This window comes from Pongo abelii, chromosome 2, assembly GCF_028885655.2.
Source record: "Pongo abelii isolate AG06213 chromosome 2, NHGRI_mPonAbe1-v2.0_pri, whole genome shotgun sequence".
NCBI classification, from domain to species: domain Eukaryota; kingdom Metazoa; phylum Chordata; class Mammalia; order Primates; family Hominidae; genus Pongo; species Pongo abelii.
Genome location: NC_085928.1, coordinates 159,286,698 through 159,307,573, shown reverse-complemented (window position 1 = coordinate 159,307,573; position 20,876 = coordinate 159,286,698). Strand labels below are relative to the sequence as shown.

At 40.6% G+C, this 20,876-nt stretch overlaps 1 long non-coding RNA gene across 1 annotated transcript in view; it reads left to right on the top strand.

The window, feature by feature from the left end:
• LOC103890271 (uncharacterized) overlaps positions 1 to 20,147 on the top strand; it is a 38,278-nt gene extending 18,131 nt beyond the window's left edge. The window contains exons 5-6 of the long non-coding RNA XR_008523343.2: positions 2,295 to 2,342; positions 18,938 to 20,147. This is a non-coding gene — a long non-coding RNA (uncharacterized LOC103890271). The remainder of the gene's footprint in view (positions 1 to 2,294; positions 2,343 to 18,937) is intronic.
• The last annotated feature ends 729 nt before the right edge of the window (positions 20,148 to 20,876 follow it).

Here is a 20,876-nt window from a genome sequence, read left to right as displayed (position 1 = left end):
AATATTTATCAATAAATTACTTTGCACTTTAGTTGTGGTTTACAGTAGTGTGAAAGCCTGGATTGTTACTATTCCATAGGAATTAGCTCCTGGTTTTGGCCTGAGACTAACTAATGTCTAATCCTCAAAATTCCTATTCATAAGGTTCAATAATAAGCAGATGGGTTACACAACCCTAATTTTGCAGGTCACACTTACTTTTCCTCTTGATATAAGTTTTTGTCAGCAACTAAAAACATCCAGGTTAGTCAAAAAGTGTGATCAATATATAACAACCCAGGAATTGTCTAAGAAGAATTCAGGAACAAGAGAATGTTGGGTAAATTGTAGGCTGATCATGAGAGAGCCACAGCTATAGAAAAAATCTGATTTAGAGAAACGATAATTTTTTGTGTTTTCTCTCACCCCTTCCCTCTCTTTAGTTCCCAATAATTTTATTTTATAGCAAAGATACTTAAAATAAAATTTTATTTTATAGCAATGATAGAGTCTTGCTTTGTTGCCCAGGCTGGAGTACAGTGGCTATTCACAGGTGTGATCATAGTGTACTACAGCCTCAAACTCCTGGCCTCAATCCTCCCACTTCAGCCTCAAAAGTAGGTTGGACTACAGATACACATTACCAATTTTAAATTTTAAAATGTAAAATTAAAATTTTGCCTTCCTTCACTTTTCTTTCTTTCCATTACTTAAACTTCATTTGACATTTGTACAATCAAGAAGTACAAACTGAGTCCTTACTACATGTCAGAAACTTGTAGAATACAATAATAAGTGAAACAGCCAGTCTTTGATTTCAAGAAGTTAACATTGGTTGGGAAGGCAGATAACTAGAGGTAAGTAACAATAAATAAATAAGATGATTTCAGAGAATGCTAAATATTAAGGAAAATAAAGTAAATATGACAGAGAGTAACCAGGGAGCATCTTTAGATTGGGTGGTCAGAGAAGGCTTTCTAAAGAGAGCTTGAGCTAAGACCTGGCTGATGAAGTCTGAGCCATTTGAAAATGTGGCAGGAAAATGTGATGCACAGAAGCCAAGAGAAGAAAATGTTTTAAGAAAGAGAGATTGGGCAATTGAGTCTGCTGATAAAATAGGTGAGATGAAAACCAGAAGAGATTATTAAAGTTGGCCTTTGGTGACCTGGGCAAAGGCAGGGACAGTGGTGTGATCTGGATGCAAGTTCAGCTGCTGAGGCTAAGGGAAGAAGTCTGCCAAAGGGAGAAACTAGTGATCAGGTTGTATATGCCCAGAAGCTGGCTAGATTGTTCTTTATAAAATAAAGTAAGCTCTAGTACCCCTAGTACCCCACAAAACAAATGCATCTGCTTGGTTTGTATCACTTCTGACAAGTTGTGTTAATAATAATAGTAGAATTATTTATTATTTTACTACTGATTTCATATACTTTTGACTATTATATCAAGATCCTGAATTTTCCTTTTTTAATTCAACTTAATAATTTTTAAAAATTTTACTTTTGTAGAGACAAGATCTCGCTGTGGTGAGCAGGCTGGTCCTGAACTTCTGGGCTCAAGCCACCTTGGCCTCCCAGCATGCTGGGATTACAGGCACAAGCAACCACATCCACCTCCTTTTTTTTTTTTTTTAACAAGTGTGTAAGACCCTACGCTTCTGTCTCCTCTTCACCCCTTCCCATCTTCTTTCCTAACTGTGCCCATAAATGAATATATAATCAATTTGGGTGGAGTTTATCACTGAAAGCTTCCTAAACTGGGGAGTAAATCAGTTTGGCACAGTGGTTATGAGAGCAGATTTTGGCTGTGACCTGGCTTTATATGCTGGCTCTACTCTTTACTACATATGTGAACTTGGACAAGTTACTTAACTTCCTTATGCTTCAATTTCTTCCTTTGTTAAAAGGGGATAACGTGCCAGGTGCAGTGGCTCATGCCTGTAATCCCAGAACTTTGGGAGGCTGAGGTGGGTGGATCACTTGAGGTCAGGAGTTCGAGACCAGCCTGACCAACAGGTGAAACCCCGTCTCTACTAAAATTTCAAAAATTAGCCAGGCCTGGTGGCATGCGACTCTAATCCCGGCTACTCAGGAGGCTGAGGCAGGAGAATCACTTGAACCTGGGAGGCAGAGGTTGCAGTGAGCCAAGATCATGCCACTACACTCTAGCCTGGGAGACAGAGTGAGACTCAATCTCAAAAAAAAAAAAAAAAGGGATGGGGGGATAATGATAATGTTTTATAAGTGTTTTGTAGGTATCAATTTATCTAATTTCACAATAATCCTATAAGTAGTATAATTAAACTTATTTTACAGATGAGAAAACCAAAGAACAGATGTTATCTGCCTTAGATCACAAAACTGGTAAGTAGCAAACCAGAATTTGACCCTAGGCAGCGTGGTTCACAACCTAGAGCCCTTAACTGCAATGATGTCTCCCTGCCTGTCCTAAAGGGTCTTACTCTGTACTGTGTAGGCCTGAAAACCCTTCTCCAAGTCTTGTTGGACCTGGCTGAACACCTGACCCAAAAGGATACAATGCTTTTATAGCCCAACTAGAAAGATGACTTGAACTGGTCAGATTCTTTCACTCTGAGGAATTTGTTCTGAAAACATGGGAATAAGCTGCCACATGATGGTGTGAACTACAACTGAGAGGTCCAGTACAGTTGGGGCCTTAATGGCCACTGGGAGTCTTACGTGAAGAGAATCAGCAGAGGGAAGAAGAGAAAAAAAATAGGACAGATGCACCATGACAAAACTAATTGGAAGGGCTTGTGACCTCTGAGGGAGCAGCCAGCCTCATTCTGTTCCTAAAGTTTCTCAGGTCTGGTCTCCCGAAGGCCCAACTGTCCTTAGTTATTTTCTTTTCTTTTCTTTTTTCTTTTCTTTTCTTTTCTTTTCTTTTCTTTTCTTTTCTTTTCTTTTTTGAGATAGAGTTTCGCTCTTGTTGCCCAGGCTGGAGTGCAATGGCGTGATCTCAGCTCACTGCAACCTCCGCCTGCCAGGTTCAAGCAGTTCTCCCACCTCAGCCTCTCTAGTAGCTGGGATTACAGGCATGTTCCACCACACCCAGCTAATTTTGTATTTTTAGTAGAGACAGGGTTTCACCAAGTTGATCAGGCTGGTCTCAAACTCCTAACCTTGGGTGATCCGCCCACCTCAGCCTCCCAAAGTGCTGGGATTAAGGGCGTGAGCCACCGCGCCTGGCCGAGTCCTTAGTTCTTTGAGTGAGTCCACTGTGTATCCTTCCAAAAACACAACAAACAAAAAATGCAGCTGTTATAATCATAGCAAAGAAAAATCCTTTACTTAACCTAGCATGAATGGTTCTCTGTTCCTTGTAAAATAATAACAGCAACCACAAAACAACCTTATTTAAAAATGGGCAAATAATTTGAACATACATTTCTCCAAAGAAGACATACAAATAGCCAACAAAGTATTTAAAAAGATTCAAAATTACTAATCAACAGGGAGATATTAATACAAATCAAAACCACAATGAGTTAACACGTCACACCAATTAGAATGGTTATTATTAAAAAAAAAAAAAAAAAAAAAAAGGCCGGACATGATGGCTCACACCTGTAATCCCAGCACTTTGCGAAGTTGAGGCAGGCAGACTGCTTGAGCCCAGGAATTTGAGGCCAGCCTGGGCAATATGGCAAAGCCCCCTCTCTACAAAAGATACAAAAATTATCCGGGCATGGTGGCACGTGCCTATAGTCCAATTACTCGGGAGGCTGGGGTGGGAGGATTGCTTGAGCCCGGGAGGCAGAGGTTGCAATGGACGGCAGAGCGAGACCCTGTCTCAAGAAAAATAAAATATAAATAGAAATATAAATAAAACCAAATAAAAAGATAAGTATTGGTGAGGTTGTGAAGAAACTGGAACACTAGTATGATGTTGGTGAGAATGTAAAATGGTACAACAGCTATGGAAAACAGTATGGAGATTCTTCAACAAATTAAAAATAGAACTACAGTATAATACAGAAATCCTTCTTCTGGGTACATTTCCAAAAGAATTGAAATCAGGATCTCATAAAGATATCTGCACCGTCATGTTCACTGAAGCACTATTCACAATAGTCAAGATATCAAATCAACCTAAGTGTCCATCAACAGACAAATGGATAAACAAAATATAGCATATGCTAGAATATTATTCTGCCTTAAAAAGGAAAAAAGTTCTGACACACTATAATATGGATGAAGCTTGAGGACGTATTAAGTGAAGTAAGTCAGTCACAAAAAGACAAATACTGTATGTTCCCACTTATATGAGATACCTAGAGTGGTCAAATTCATAGAAACAGAAAGTAGAATGGTGGTTGCCAGAAGGAGGGCAGCGGTAGGGGTTGAGGGGAGATGGGGAGTTGTTTAATGGGCATAGAGTTTCAGTTTTGCCAGATGAAAAGAGATCTGAAGGTTAGTTGTACAACAATGTGAATGTACTTAGTACTACTGAACTGTACACTTCAAAATGGTTAAGATAATAAATGTTATATTAGGTATATTTTACCACAATTAAAAAAACAACAAGCAAACAAAACCAACCAACCAACAAAACAAACAAAAACCAACAAGAAAAAAAAATGTTGTCAGTCATATTGAGACCATAGTGAGTCTGCGTTATTGAGAAAAATAGAGAGTTGGGGGGAAAATGCCTGTTGAGTGAGGAAGACATGAACTCAGTCACTTACATGTCCAGGTACGGTGTTCTGTAGTGCACCAAGCAGAAATGTCCAGTCATGAGCTGGGGTACAGGCCTGAGGCTAGGAAGACAAAGCAGTAGCCCTTTACTGTAGGATTGATTAGACGAGAGAGGGCACTGGTTAGGACAAAGGAATCAGGCAGAGGACCATTACCATAATTCTAGTTTAGGAGTATTGGTATGGCCATACCATACTGTTGGTCATACCAAATGGTATGACCATTTCCCCCAGAAAGGGGAAGCTGGAGCCTGAGCAGGCGGTAGAGACTATTGCAACTTCAGTAAGAGACACATATGTTTGGGGACATGCAAACATGTTCAATTGGCAGTCAGTTTGCCGCCTGAAAGGGTGATTGGAGCTAAGAACCTACATTGCCTCTAGTGCAGCATTTCCTTAGGTAGGCTCTGAGTCCTCTGAGAAATGATTCCCTCTGATATTCACAGTGCACATGAATATATCAGAGGCCCTCAGAGTGCTCTGGGAAAGGGAATTGCTTAATTTTGTTAAACCTAGGTTTTCCTAAACTCATCTGACTGCCCTGCCTTTTTTTTCATATAACATCTATTAATTTAATGAGGACTACACTTTGGGGAATTGTCCTCCAGTTTATGAAGATATTTCTTAGTTGACAAAGGGAAGCAAAGGAGAAACTGGTTAGATAGTTGATAAATCTGTGAATATTCAATGTGTCCCGATTAAGTCACCAAAACAGACTGAGGAAGCTTCCAAAAACCCAGGCCTGGCCTGGAAACTGAGGACACTAACCCCTCTGCATGGGGAGCGGTGGTGAAGGTTGCTGGGGGCTTTGATCAAAGACAACTTGCTGTCTTGGCTTTCTCCCTACACTGCATGTGCCAGTGAAGCCTGGCCAATCCCTCCCCTAGTTCTTTTTTATCCTCTACATTGGCTCCTTGTCCTTGCTTTTCCATTTGCATAACTAATGCACACAACAGAGAGTTCCCGCAATTTTAAAGACAGCTGGCCAGCACATCTTGGATGCTGATGTCAGGAAACATCTGGAAGAGGGCTAAAGTTACTGTAGGCCCATCTGAGAACAATGGAAACACATTAATATGGAAAATTCAGTATTGGGGTTGGGGGGTGGCTTGTGTAAATAAAAATGGCTGTCAGACCAACTTATAAAAGTCTTGCGCAAAACCTTATTGTAGTTTTGGCACTAATACCACCGAGCAATTGAGTGGTAGGCCAGCTAAAACTGAAATACTGCTGCTTTGTTTTGTATATGTATCATTGAGACCTTCCTTTTCTTAAAAGGTTTCCTAGAAGTCCTGCCAGCTCAGCAAGATATTCTATTCTAAAAAGTTCATAAAATAGTGTTTTACTTTATAATAATATTAAGATGATCTCCCTTCTTTCTCCTTGTTCCCTCTTGCTCAAAATATAAGGATATAAAATAGAGTTCTGATACACCTTTTTCTGCTATCTCTAAGAAGTCAGTGTTGGCAGGGCATGGTGGCCAACCTCCTGTAATCCCAGCACTTTGGGAGGCTGAGGCGGGTGGATCACCTGAGGTCAGGAGTTAGGGACCAGCCTGATCAACATGGAGAAACCCCATCTCTACTAAAAATACAAAATTAGCTGGGCGTGGTGGTGCATGCCTATAATCCCAGCTACTCGGGAGGCTGAGGCAGGAGAATCGCTTGAACCCAGGAGGCGGAGGTTATGGTGAGCCGAGATCACGCCATTGCACTCCAGCCTGGGCAACAAGAGTGAAATTCTGTCTCAAAAAATAAAAGTCAGTGTTAGTAGAAATATTAAGGTTTATAAATATTTAAATGTGAACATTATAGAATGTGCATGAAAAATTTAAATGTGAACATTCTTTTTCTTTTTTATTTTTTCTTTTGAGACAGTCTCTCTCTGTCACCCAGGCTTGACTGCAGTAGTATATGGTGTGATCTCAGCTCACTGCAGCCTCCACCTCCCAGGCACAAGCAATCCTCCTGCCTCAGCCCCCTATCCTGAGTAGCTGGGACTACAGGCACATGCCACCACATCTGGCTAATTTTTGTATTGTTTGTAGAGATGGAGTTTCAAATATTGCCCAGGTTGGTCTCAAACTCCTGGACTCAAGCAATCCACCCGCCTTGGCCTCCCACAGTGCTGGGATTACAGAAATGAGCCACCACACTGCAACATTATTTTTCAGGGCTGTGTGGCATAGTAGTTAAATAAACAGATTTTGGAATATGAATTCTAGCTCCTCCTCTTACCCAACTATATGAAACTTTGAGAAAATTACTTAATTAGCATAACTTCATTTTGAAAACTATGATAACTATTTTTGCCAGTTGGAATTGTCATGAGGAGTGCACAAGCTAATATATGTTTGCAGTGCTTAATGATTAGTTGTCCAGGTTAGCTACTCTTACTGTGGTTTTGTTGATATATAAGGATTAATAAGAAATCCCTGCTATAATCTATTTTGCAATCCAACTCCAAAAAGCTGAGCATTTGCTTTCAATTTCCTGTCCAACAGATATATGTTTTGGAATTAGGGTTTCTCCCCCTAAGTGTTATTTTAAAGTTCTACCTACTGTTTCACTTTATTTTGTAGAAACTGAAAATGGCATCTTGTCTCTTATACAACTACAAGTTCATGATTACTATCTCATATTGTCTTCTGACATTCGAATTCTTGGTCTTGATACCTGCTTTTTCCCTCTGAAAGCTTGTTGGATCTTCTCCTATTTATAAGGGTCTGACATTTCACAATGGTCTATTTTCATCCATTGTCTAGGTATTTTGGGGGCGCTATCAATCTGGCAGCTCACATCCTTTGGTTTTTGAAATCTTGAATTATTGATTTATTATGAGCTCCTCCCCATCAATTTTTCTGTTCTCTTTCTCTCTTTCTGGAACTCTTGTTTATTTAAATATTGTACCTTGTAGACTGATCCTCTGATTGTTTTTTCTTTCCTATTTTCCTTTTCTTTGTCTTTTAGCTTTATTTTCCTAGTTTCTCAACTTTATCATATAAACTGTCTAAGTTTTAAAATTCCATTATTATATTTCAAATTTCTAAGTTATTTTTTGTTCTTTTTATTTCATCCTATTCTTATAACATCTTTTTACTTCTCTGAAGATATTATTAGCTTTTTTAAAAGCTTTTATTTCCCTGCATATTCTCAAGACTTTGTTTCCTCTCTAGTTTTTGTTTTGTTTTGTTTTTCGTTTGTTGTTTTTTTCTTTTCTTTTTTTTTTTTTTAACTTTTGTGTGTTCTGTCTCTGTCTTCTCTGGTGGAGGCTTTTTTCAGATGTCTGACAATTCTGGCCCTTCACCTATATTTTAGAGCTAATGGGCACCTCTGTGCCATGGATGAAGCTTGTTACCTTTGCCTTTAGAATGATCAGTCTGGGCCATTTCTATGGGAGGGGGATGTGCTTGTCTTTAGGTCTTTTTTCTTGGTCTGAGCAAGTTTTCTAGAAGGTAAATGTCTCCTCTCCTTCCTAGAATGGTTCCTTATGCTGGCTGCCTCTGTTCTGGAGGTTGAATTTGGACTTAGAATAGTGCTTCATTATATAAGCCTTTTTTCAAATCTGTCTGCTTTCAGCAAAATATTCCCACTGTATATCATGCCTAGTGTCCTAGCTCTGGCTTAGAGACCCTCTATTATATCTTCTGCAGCAGTCACTAAACTGCATTTGGGAGGGAGGCTTTTGGGGTAGCCTACCCTGGGAAATGGCTTGCTTCTTGGTTTCCCTTGTGCTGATTTAGAATTTAGCCTTCTCAGTTTGTTACATAATGTACAAAGTATCCTATTTTTTAGCTCTTAAAATTTTGTTGCTGTCATTATTTTCTCCCCCTTTTAATTTGTTAAAATCCTTTTATTTTTAATTTCATAGAGGTTTGGGGGTAAACACATTTGTTCAATCAGCCATCTTTAATCGGCATTTTTAAAAAGATATTCTTGGCCAGGCACAGTGGCTCGTGCCTGTGATCGCAGCACTTTGGGAGGCTGAGGTGGGAGGATTGCTTGAGCTCAGAAGTTCAAGGCTGCAATGAGCCATGATCATGCCACTGCACTCCAGCCTTGGTGACAGAGGGAAAGCCCATCTCAGAGGTGTATCAGTCCATTCTTGTATTGCTATAAAGGAATACTCAAGCTTGGTGATTTATAAGGTAAAGAGGTTTATTTTGGCTCATGGTTCCACAGGCTGGATGAGAAGCATGCGCCAGCATCTGCTTCTGATGGGGCCTCAGGAAGCTTCCAATCATGGCAGAAGGTGAAGGGGAGCTGATGTGTTACATGGCAAGAGAGGGAGCAAAAGAGACAGTGAGGAATTGCTAGGCTTGTTTTAAACAACCAGATCTCTTGTAAACTCATAGAGTGAGAACTCACTCATTATGTCGAGGACAGCACCAACCCTCTTATGAAGGATCCACCCCCATGACCCAAACACCTCCCAAGAGGCCCACCTCCAACACTGGAGGTCACATTTCAGCGTGAGATTTGGAGGGTATAAACATCCAAACCAAAATGAGGGTGGGGAGGAGATATTCTTGATGTAATACTTTTTTTCTGAAAAATTAGATTTTCTGTGCCAGAATCCCAAATCTAAGAACTCTAAGATAAAGTAATGTGCCTGAGAATAGCTTTGTAAATGTGTTCATTTAATTTCTAACTGGGTTTTAATATTTTGGCCATCATAACTGTTGTGTGGTAAATATTTCTGTTTGTTGGCAAAACCCTTTTGGGTTGTTCATCACCTTTTATGTCGTTATAGATGTAAACAACATGTGTGCTCCAGATGGACTCTGAAATCCAGGCTCCCACTTTATGACACACTCATTTACAACACCAGAGACTCCCAAACACAAGTCCTTATATTGACTCATTTCAGCTCACATCCTGGCGACTCTCAAGAGAGAAACCTCAGAGTGACTAAAATCTCCATAATGAGAAGACATGTACATTCAGTGTCTATTTTGGTAGGAGACTTTATATTCAGCCTTCTTTCTGTAGAGTGAGATGTGGAGATTTGGACTTAGAGTGGGCTGTATGTGGGGTGGAGAGTAACAAGATAAGCAAGGAATTAACTCCATAGTAAATGTTAACACTTTCTACATCTTTAACCCCAATTTTATGTGCCAAAGCAAGAATCCCCACAACTGATACCTTCGTGGCAGATCTGACTTCAGGAAAGGCAACTCAGGCAGATATTTGGTAGGCCTAGACTGTGTGGGCCTGTGGCCAGTCTCACAACAAAGCAGAATCAACAGCCTTGCAGTCTCAGAAATGCAGTAGTCATTCTGGTAAGCAACAGTCAAAACCAAAATTTCTTAAACTGATTTTTTGCCTCTATGGTCAAAGGAGAACTGATCCTACTTGTTATTTCATAGATGGAAAAAATCCATTTGCCAATCAGGATGTGTCTGATACTCCTTTTTTTTTTTTTGGTTTCAAGAGTAAAGTCAAGAAAAGCTGCTTTTTGAAAGTCAAAGAATCACAGTAGTTGTTATTTCTTAGTGTTTACTATTTGCTACATGCTTCACATACATGGTCATTTAATCTTCCCAAACAATTTTGCCATAATATTATTACAACCATGTTGAATCTGAAAAAAAAAATAATAATATTAAGGCTTAGAGAGGTTGAGTAACTTACCTAAGGTTACCAAATTAGTAAAGACTGAACTGGGATTTAAAAGCAAGGTTTGTAGAATTTTCCTCCAAAACCCAGAATCTCTGCATTGAGCCAGCCTGCCATTCTGAGACAGACAACGTTCATAACACTTGCATATTGTTTGTACAGTGTTCATTTTTTAATGTAGGGCACATTTCATACATGCCAAGAGGAATCATATGCTTATTCTTGCTAGTATATGGCAAACTTGTCCATTCTATAATACAAATATGACTGATGTCTGCTGTCATCAGTCCAGCAAATCACCTTTCATCACAGGTACACAGATGACAAATACAGAGTGCAGAAGGGGTCAGCTGAAGGTGCTGCTTGCCTGGGCTGTCTTTTTTTTTTTTTTTTTTACATCTGCCTCTTCATTTATTTTATTTGCAGGAGGAGTTGAAACAAATTTTAAGGGAGATTTTCATTTTCCCCCTAAACATGAATCATTCAAGTAAAACCAACTTAACTATAGAAATGTAGCAAAGTAAGGGGAAAGCAGCACAACAACACAAGAGGCAAAGGCTGGGGGGAAGGGGTGGGTGCAGTCTGCATGTAACATATGCATAAATGACTTATGATTCACCTGCTCAGGACCGCCTCCCCAGAAGGCAAGCACAAGGGCCCATTTTAAGAGGATGTTTCCCCCCAAACATCTGAGAATGCTTCAACTTAAACAGCTTATGGTTAAAAAGACAAAAAAGAAAACAAAACTAACCAAAGAAACTCCAAAAAACCCCATGAACCACCCAGCCATAACCACCTTCCTTAATCGATCATAGGAGTTTCATTTTATAAAAAGATAAATAAAAAATATTGAAAAAAATATTGAAAAAATATTTTATCATCTTATATTTGTAAAGATAATAGAATTCATAAGTTTTTTAGAAAACAGACCAGACACTGCCCTACAGTTTCCACCCCATTGCTGGGAGGATCAGCAGGACTAGAAAGTTCGGGATACTGGAGCTGCTGGTGGAGAATGGGAAGTCCAGCCCAGAAGAAATTAGGAAATAGGGCTCAGGGGCACATGAGGTGTGGTTAGGAGCAACTCCACATGATACATGGCTGCGCAGAAAAGGGGAACACAAGGTGATCGGAAAGGCCTTAAACTCCTCCTTGACATACAAAACCGATTTTTACAAAGATCCGGGCAGTTTGGTCCCAAACTAAGGTGAGCACTTCAAAGTTTATTCACATGCTTTACTTTCTCTTTTAAGAATCATAGTTTCCCAAATTAAATTAGAATTAAATTCTAATATTACTACATATGCCTAAAAAAAGAAAAGAAAAAAAAAGAAAGGCTTTTAAAATCAGGACGGGGGAGAAGAGATTGAAAATCATCAAATTAGTCCTCTTAGCTCCAAATGAAATGAAATTAAGAACAAAAACTCTGGGCCTACCGCACCAATTGCAGCTGCAGCTTGCAACGGCACCTTGAGCTGTCATTTTATCTAAAACAATCACTGCTCCGTAGAAAGACTGCAAAGACTTGGAGTCCTGTGTTTCAGTCCTGGTGTTGGTGCTAACCAGTTGTATTGGGCTTGTTACCTATGAAGAAAACTCACCTTTGTTAAATGCCCAGTGTGTATTGGGCACAGCTTTCTTTTTTAATTTATGTGGTTTTCTTTAGAAGCCCATACGTGTCCAAGGGTTATGAAGGATGCTAAAGTTAGACTCTTCCACCCATGGCCTCCAGCCTGTGATCCCCTTCCCAGTGTTATCTATTGTTACCAATTTTGCATAATACTTCTAGAGTACCAGGAACTTTAAATATATTATGTCAGTTAAGTTTCCTGGTTATTGCTCCAATTTAATTCAATTTAATTTAATTTAAATTAATTTTTTTGTCTTTTTCAGGATTTAGGGCAGGAAAGGGAGGCTAGTGTATGTACTCAGGCTGCATATTTGCTCCAATTTTTAACCCTATTTTACAGTTTCTGAAATTGAGCTTAGTAGCTACTTGCAAATAACTAATCAGTAGTGGAGCTAAGATTAATTCACCCTTTCTGTACTCAGTGAATAACTATAATGGTACCATGCTAGGCTTTGAGGATGGGATCGTGAGGCACATAGATCCTTCCTGTCAGTCTAGTGGAGGGGTTTTCTTTTTTTTATTAATTTTTTTTCTTTAGTTAGGGATAGGATCTCACTGTGTTGCCCAGGGCTGGTCTTGAACTCCTGGGCTCAAGCAGTCTTCCCACCTCAGCCTCCCAAAGTGCTGGGATTACTGGCCTAAGCCACCTTGTTCAGCCAAGTGAAGAAGTTTTAAAAAGTAAACAGATAAGCTACTGCTTCCACTGTCACCATCTGATGTGCCTGCTCCCACTTTGCCTTCTGCCATAACCAAAAGTTCCTGAAGCCCTCACCAGAAGCTGAGTAGATGTTGGTGCTATGCTTGTATAGTCAGCAGAACCATGAGCCAGTTAAACCTCTGTTCTTTATAAATTGCCCAGTCTCTGGTATACCTTTATAGTAATGCAAAAGTGGACTGATACAGAAAATTGGTACTGATGAGTGGGGTGTAGCTATAAAGATATTTGAAGATGTAGAAGTGGCTTTGGAACTGGGTCACAGGCAGAGGTTGGAAGAGTTTGGAGGGCTCAGAAGAAGACAGGAAGATGAGAAAAGGTTTGGAACTGCTTCAAGGCTAGTTAAATGGTTATGACCAAAATGCTGATAGACATATTGACAGTAAAGTCCGGGCTGATAAGGTCTCAAATGGAAATGAGGAAACTATTGGGAACTGCAGTACAGGTTACCCATGTTATGCCCTAACAAAGAGCTTGGCTTTATTGTGTTCATGCCCTACGGGTCTGTGGGAGTTTGAACTTAAGAGTGATGACTGGCTGAGCATGGTGGCTCATGCCTGTAATCCCAGCACTTTGGGAGGTCAAGGCAGGCAGATCACCTGAGGCTGGGAGTTCAAGACCAGCCTGACCAACATGGAGAAACCCCGTCTCTACTAAAAATACAAAATTAGCCGGGCATGGTGGCACATGCCTATAATCCCAGCTACTCGGGAAGCTGAGGCAGGAGAATCGCTTGAACCGGGGAGGCAGAGGTTGCAGTGAGCCAAGATCACACCATTGCACTCCAGCCTGGGCAACAAGAGTGAAACTCCATCTCAAAAAAAAAAAAAAAAAAAGAATGATGACCTAGAATATCTGGCAGAAGAAATTTCTAAGCAACAAAGCATTCAAGATGTGCCCTGGCTGCTTCTAATCACCCACATCAGATACAGGAGCAAAGAAATGACTTAAAGTTGGAACTTACATTTAAAAGGGAAGCAGACTGTAAAAGTTTGGAAAATTTGTAGCCTTGCCATGTGGCAGAGAAAGAAAAACACTTTCAGGAGAGAAACACAAGCAGGCTGCAGAATAACCACTTGCTAGAGAGATTAGCATGACTAAATGGGAGCCAAGTGCTAATAGCCAAGACAATGGGAAAAAGGCCTAAAAGTCATTTCAGGGATCTTCTAGGAAGCCCCTCCCATCACAGGCTCAGAGGCTTAGGAGGAAATAATAGTTTCAGGGGCCAGATCTAGGACATCACTGCTCTGTGGAACCTCAGGACACTGCTCCCCACATCCTGGCTGTTCTGGCTCCAGCCTTGGCTCAAAGGGGCCCAGGTACAGCTTGTGCTGCAGTTCTAGAGGGTATAATCTGTAAGTCTTGGCAGTTTCCATGTGGTGTTAATTCTGCAGGTGCTCAGAATGCAAGTGTGAAGAAGGCTTGATGGTTTCCTCCTAGATTCAGGATGTATGGAAAAGCCTGGGTGTCCAGGCAGAAGCCTACCACAGGGGAGGAGCCCCTAGAGAGAAACTCTACTAAGGCAATGCCTAGGGGAGATGTGGATTCCAGTCCCCACCACAGTGTCCCCACCAGGGCACTGCCTCATGGAACTGTGGGGAGGGGCCCACTGTATTAGTCTGTTCTCATGCTGCTAATAAAGACATACCTGAAAATGGGTAATTTATAAAGGAAAGAGGTTTAATTGACTCACAGTTCAACATGGCTGGGGAGTCCTCAGGAAACTTACAATCATGGCAGAAGTGAAACAGGCACTTCTTACATGGTGGCAGGTGAGAGAAGTGAGAACCAAGTGAAGGGGGAAGCCCCTTAGAAAACTATCAGATCTCGTGAGAACTCACTCACTATCACGAGAACAGTATGGAGGGAACTGCCCTCATGATTCAATTATCTTCACCTGGGCCTGCCCTTGACACATGGGGATTATTACAATTCAAGATGAGATTTGGGTGGGGACACAGAGCCAAACCACATCACCCACCATCCTCCATATTCCAGAATGATAGATTCACTGGGAGCTTGCACCTTCTGCCTGGAAAACATGCAATCACTCAACTCCAACCTGTGAGAGCAAGCACATGGGCTGCATCCTGCAAAGCCATGTGGGCAAGGCTGCTTAAGGCCTTGGAAGCCTATCCCTTACATCAGGATGCAGGACATGGAATCAAGGATTATGTTGGAAATTTAAGATTTAATGCCAGCCCTCCTGGGTTCCAGACCTGAATGGGCCTATTACCCCTTTCTTTTGGCCAACTCCTCCCTTTTGGAATGGGAATGTTTACCCAATGCCTGTACTACCATTGTACCTTTGAATTCAATAATTTGTTTTTTATTTTACAGGTTTATAGATAGAAGGAACTTGGCCTTGAGTTTCAGATGAGACTTTGGACTTTTGGACTTTTGAGCTAAGGCTGGAACAAGTTAAGACTTTAGGGGACTATTACAAAGACATGATTGTATTTTGAAATGTGAGAAGGACATGAGATTTGGGGTGCAGTGGCAAAATAATATAGTTTGGATGTTTGTCCCTTCCAAATCTTATGTTGAAATGTAATCCCCAGTGTTGGAGGTGGGACCTAGTGGGAGGAGGTTGGATCATGGGGCTTTGGGTAGTGTGGACATATTAACAATATTGATTCTTCCAGTCCATGAACATGGAATATATTTCCATTTATTTGTGTCCTTTTCAATTTTTTTCATCAATGTTTTATAGTTGTCATGATCCCTCATGAATGGCTTAGCATCATCCCCTGGGTGATGAGTGAGTTCTCACTCTGGTATTTTACATGAGATCTGTTTGTTTAAAAGAGTGTGGCACCTTTCCCCTCTCTCTTGCTCCCGCTCTTGCCACATGACATGCCTGCTCCCACTTACCTTCTGCTATGATTATAAGCTTCCTGAGGTCCTCACCAGAAGCTGAGCAGACGTTGGTGCCATGCTTGTACAGCCTGTAGAATTGTGAGCCAATTAAACCTCTTTTATTTATAAATTCCCCAGCCTCAGGTATTCCTTTATAGCAACATAGAAATGAACTAAAACATCTATCATGTGCTGTGGTTCTTACTGGAGTACCATCAACTCAACTTATAGCACTGAGGAAAGCTGTTAGAAAAAGTGACCTCCATGCTAAGACGTCAAGAATGAGCTAGGAGTTAGCCAGGTGAAGGGGAAAATTTGAGAGGATGGACAGAAGAGTAATCTTAAGCCTGATGTTTTGGGAGGCTTTCAGGGTGACTGGAACAGTTGTGGGAGTGTGCCCAAGGGGACTGGGGAGGGGTAAACTGAAGACTGAGTAGTTCAGATATTGTAAAGCCTGTGAAGATTTAGTAGGGGAATGATGTGATCACATTCTAACTATGGGATGGAGAATGGATTCAAAAACGCCATGCTCATTGAGAGGCTGCCACAGGGGAGTCTGAGTCAAGGTCAATGCTGAGGTATTTGGGAAGCAGAAGCAAAAGACTTTCAGGGACTGGTATGCAGTAATGATCATGAGAATAGATTCTGTAACCACCAGGAATCTTTGCCCTGTTGTTTCCTGATAGCAGAACCATTGGACATTGAATTGCTTGTGACATTGTAAAGGGCATTATTATAACCTTTTTAAATATCACTTTTCTCATTTGCAAGATGGAAATAAAAATGGGGTCAAAATGGGGATACTATTAGTACTTACCTTGTAAGGTCATCATAAGAACTAAAAGAGAATTCCTGTTAAGGTTGGTTTTAGTGTAGTTCCCACATATATTAAGCATTTAGGAAATCTCAAGGCAAAGGGAGGAGCCAAGCATGTCTTTCCAGGTACAAGCTTGGGCATCTAAGTGTTTGGTGGTGCCAGTCTCTGTGTTGAGGAACACAGAAAAGGGGACAGATTTGGAGGAAGGTGATAAACTCGGCCTGCATTTGTTTGAGTCCAAAGCCCACATCTCTCCACTACACCAGTTTCCTTAAAGACACTGCCACTTCCTATCTGTGTGATTTTTTTTTTTTTTTTTTTTTTTGAGACGGAGTCTTGCTCTGTCACCCAGGCTGGAGTGCGGTGGCGCGATCTCGGCTCACTGCAAGCTCCGCCTCCCGGGTTCACGCCATTCTCCTGCCTCAGCCTCCTAAGTAGCTGGGACTACAGGCGCCTGCCACCACACCCGGCTCATTTTTTGTATTTTTTGTAGAGACGAGATTTCTCCATGTTGGCCAGGCTGGTCTCGAACTCCTGACCTCAGGTGATCCACCCGCCTCGGCCTCCCAAAGTGCTGGGATTACAGGCGTGAGCCACCGCGCCTGGCCTCCTGTGTGATCTTTTTTTTAAAAATATATATATTTTTTTTTCTTTTCTTTTTTTTTTTTTTTTGAGATGGAGCCTTGTTCTGTCGCCCAGACTGGAGTGCAGTGGTATGATCTCGGCTCACCGCAGCCTCTGCCTCCTGAGTTCAAGCAATTCTCCTGCCCCAGCCTCCCAGGTACCTGAGATTACAGGCGCCTGCCATCATGCCCAGCGAATTTTTGTATTTTTAGTAGAGATAGGGTTTCACCATGTTGGCCAGGCTGATCTCAAACTCCTGACCTCAAGTGATTCACCTGCCTCGGCCTCCCAAAGTGCTATGATTACAGGTGTAAGCCACTGCGCCCATCCCTTTAATACTTTTTTTATTTTCAATTTTTATGGGTACATAGTAGGTACATATATTTATGAAGTGGGTGAAATATTTTCATACAGGCATACAATGAGCAATAATGATAATGGGGCATCATCACCTCAAGCTTTTATCATTTCTCTGTGATATAAACATTCAGATTATACTCTTAATTATTTTAAAATGTACAATAAATTATTTTTGGCTGTAGTCCCCCTGTTGTGCGCTCAAATACTAGATCTTAGTCATTCTATCTACCTGTATTTTTGTATGTATTGACCATCCCCACTTGCACCCACCTTCACTATCTTTCCCAGCCTCTGGTAATCATCATTCTACACCCTATCTTCATGCATTCAATTGTTTTGATTTTTACCTTTCACAAATGATTGAGAACATGCAAAGTTTGTCCTTCTGTGCCTGGCTTATTTCACTTAACATAATGTGTTCCAATTCCATCTGTGTTGCAAATGACAGGATCTTATTCTTTTTATGGCTGAATAGTACTCTATTGTGTATGTGTACCATATTTTCTCTATCCGTTCATCTACTGATGAACACTTAGGTTGATTCAAAATCTTGGCTATTATGAATAGTGCTGCAGTGAACATGGAGTGCAGACATCTCTTCAATATACTGATTTTCTTTATTTTACAAGTATACCTAGCAGTGGGATTGCTGGATCATATGGTAGTTTTTTAGTTTTTTGAGACACCACCATACTGTTCTGCATAATTACTGTATTAATTTACATTCTCACCAACAGTGTATGAGGGTTCTCGTTTCTCTGCATCCTTGCATTATTGCCTGTCTTTTGGATACAAGCCACTTTAACTGGGGTCAGATGATGTGCCATTTTGTTTTGGTTTGCATTTTTCTGATGATCAATAATGTTGAACACCTTTTCAGGCACCTGCTTGCCATTTGTATGTCTACTTTTGAGAAATGTCTGTTTAGATCTTTTGCCCATTTCAATTGGATTATTATTTTTCCCCATTGAGTTATGTATCTTCCATTTATTCATCCCTTGTTTTTTTTTTTTTTTTTTTTAGACAGAATCTTGCTCTGTTGCCCAGGCTGGAGTGCAGTGGTGTGATCTTGGCTCACTGCAACCTCTGCCTCCTGGGTTCAACCAATTCTCCTGCCTCAGCCCCCTGAGTAGCTGAGATTACAGGTGCCCGCCACCACGCCCAGCTAATTTTTTTGTATTTTTAGTAGAGACAGGGTTTCACCATGTTGGTCAGGCTGGTCTCGGACCCCCGACCTTGTGATCCACCCACCTCGGCCTCCCAAAGTGCTGGGATTATAGGCGTGAGCCACCGCGCCTGGCCTATTAATCCCTTGTTAGATGGATAGTGTGCAAATATTTTCTCCCACTTCGTCTTTTCACTTCGTTGATAATATCCTTTGCCGTCCAAAAGCTTTTTAACTTGATTTGATTCAACTTGTCCATTTTTGCTTTGGTTGCTTGGCCCAGACCAATGTTCTGGAGAGTTTCTCCTATGTTTTCTTTTAGTTGTTTTATAGTTTCAGGTCTTATATTTAAGTCTTTAATCCATTTATATTTGATTTTTGTATATCAAGATATACAAAATACAAGATATTTTGTATATCAAGAGATAGTAATCTAGTTTTATTATTCCACAGATGGATATCCAGTTTTCCCATCATCATTTATTGAAGAGACTGTCCTTTCCCCAGTGTATGTTCCTGGCACCTGTGTTGAAAATGAATTCACAGGGCTGGATGCGGTGGCTCACGCCTGTAATCCCAGAACTTTGGGAGGCCGAGGCAGGCGGATCACGAGGTCAGGAGATCGAGACCATCCTGGCTAAAACGGTGAAACCCCGTCTCTACTAAAAATACAAAAAATTAGCCAGGCATGGTGGCGGGCGCCTGTAGTCCCAGCTACTTGGGAGGCTGCGGCAGGAGAATGGCGTGAACCCAGGAGGCAGAGCTTGCAGTGAGCCAAGATTGCGCCACTGCACTCCAGCCTGGGCGACAGAGCAAGACTCCGTCTCAAAAAAAAAAGAAAATGAATTCACTGTAGATGTATAGATTGATTTCTGGGTTCTCTATTCTGGGTTCTCTATTCTGTCCCATTGGTCTATGTTTCTGTTTTATGCCAGTACCTTGCTGTTTCAGTTACTATAGCTCTGTGATATAATTTGAAGTCAAGTAATGTGATTCCTCCAGTTTTGTTATTTTTGCTCAAAATGGCTATGACTATTCTAGGTCTTTGGTGGTTCCATATACATTTTAGGATTTTTTTTTCTGTTTATGTGAAGAATGTCATTGGTATTTTGATAAAGATTGCATTAAATCTGTAGATTGCTTTGGGTAATATAGGCATATTAACAATACTGATTCTTCCAATCCATGAACATGGAATATATTTCCATTTATTTGTGTCCTTTTCAACTTTTTTCATCAATGTTTTATAGTTGTCATGGTGGAGATCACCACTTCCTTCGTTAAGCTTATTTCTAGGTATCTAATTTTATTTGTAGTTATTGTACATGGGATACTATCTTGATTTCTTTTTCAGATTGTTTGCTGTTCGCATATAGAAATGCCACTGATTTTTGTATGTTGGCTTTGTATCCTGCAACTTTATGAAATTTGTTTATTAGTTCTAATTGTTTTTTGGGGGAGTCTTTAGGTTTTTCCGAATATAAGATCATATCATCTGCAAACAAGGATAATTTGACTTCTTCTTTTCCAATTTGTGTGCCCTTTATTTTTTTCTCTTTTATGATTGCTCTAGCTAGAAATTCCAGTAGTATGTTGAATAACAGTGGTGAAAGTGGGGCCATGCACAGTGGCTCACACCTGTAATCCCAGCACTTTGGGAGGACTAGGTGGGTGGATCACCTGAGGTCAGGAGTTCACGACCAGCCTGGCCAACATGGCAAAAACCCATCTCTACTAAAAAATACAAAAATTAGCTGTGTGCAGTGGCAGGCACCTGTAATCCCAGCTACTTGGGAGGCTGAGGCAGCAAAATCGCTTGAACCCAAGAGGCAGGGGTTGCAGTGAGCTGAGATCACACCATTGCACTCCAGCCTGGGCGACAAGAATGAAACTCCATCTCAAACAAACAAACAAACAAACAAACAAACAGTGGTGAAAGTGGGCATCCTTGTTGTATTCCCAATCTTAGAGGAAAGGCTTTCAGTTTTTTCCCATTAAGTGTGACACTAACTGTGGGTCTGTCATATATGGCTTTTATTGTGTTGAGGTATATTCCTCAACACATTACCCAGTTTGTTGAGGGTTTTCATCATGAAGGGATATTGAATTTTATCAAATAGTATTTTAAGATTAATTGAAATGATCAGATGGTTTTTATCTTTCATTCTGTTGATATGATGTATCACATTCTTTGATTTGCATGTGTTGAATCATTCTTGCATCCTTGAGATAAATTCCACCTGGTCATGGTGAATTATTTTTTAATGTGTTGTTGAATTCACTTTGCTAGTATTTTGTTAAGGATTTTTACATGAATGTTCATCAGAGATAGTGGCCTATAGTTTTCTTTTTTCTTTTTGTTCCTTTTTCCTTTTCTTTCTTTCTTTTTTTT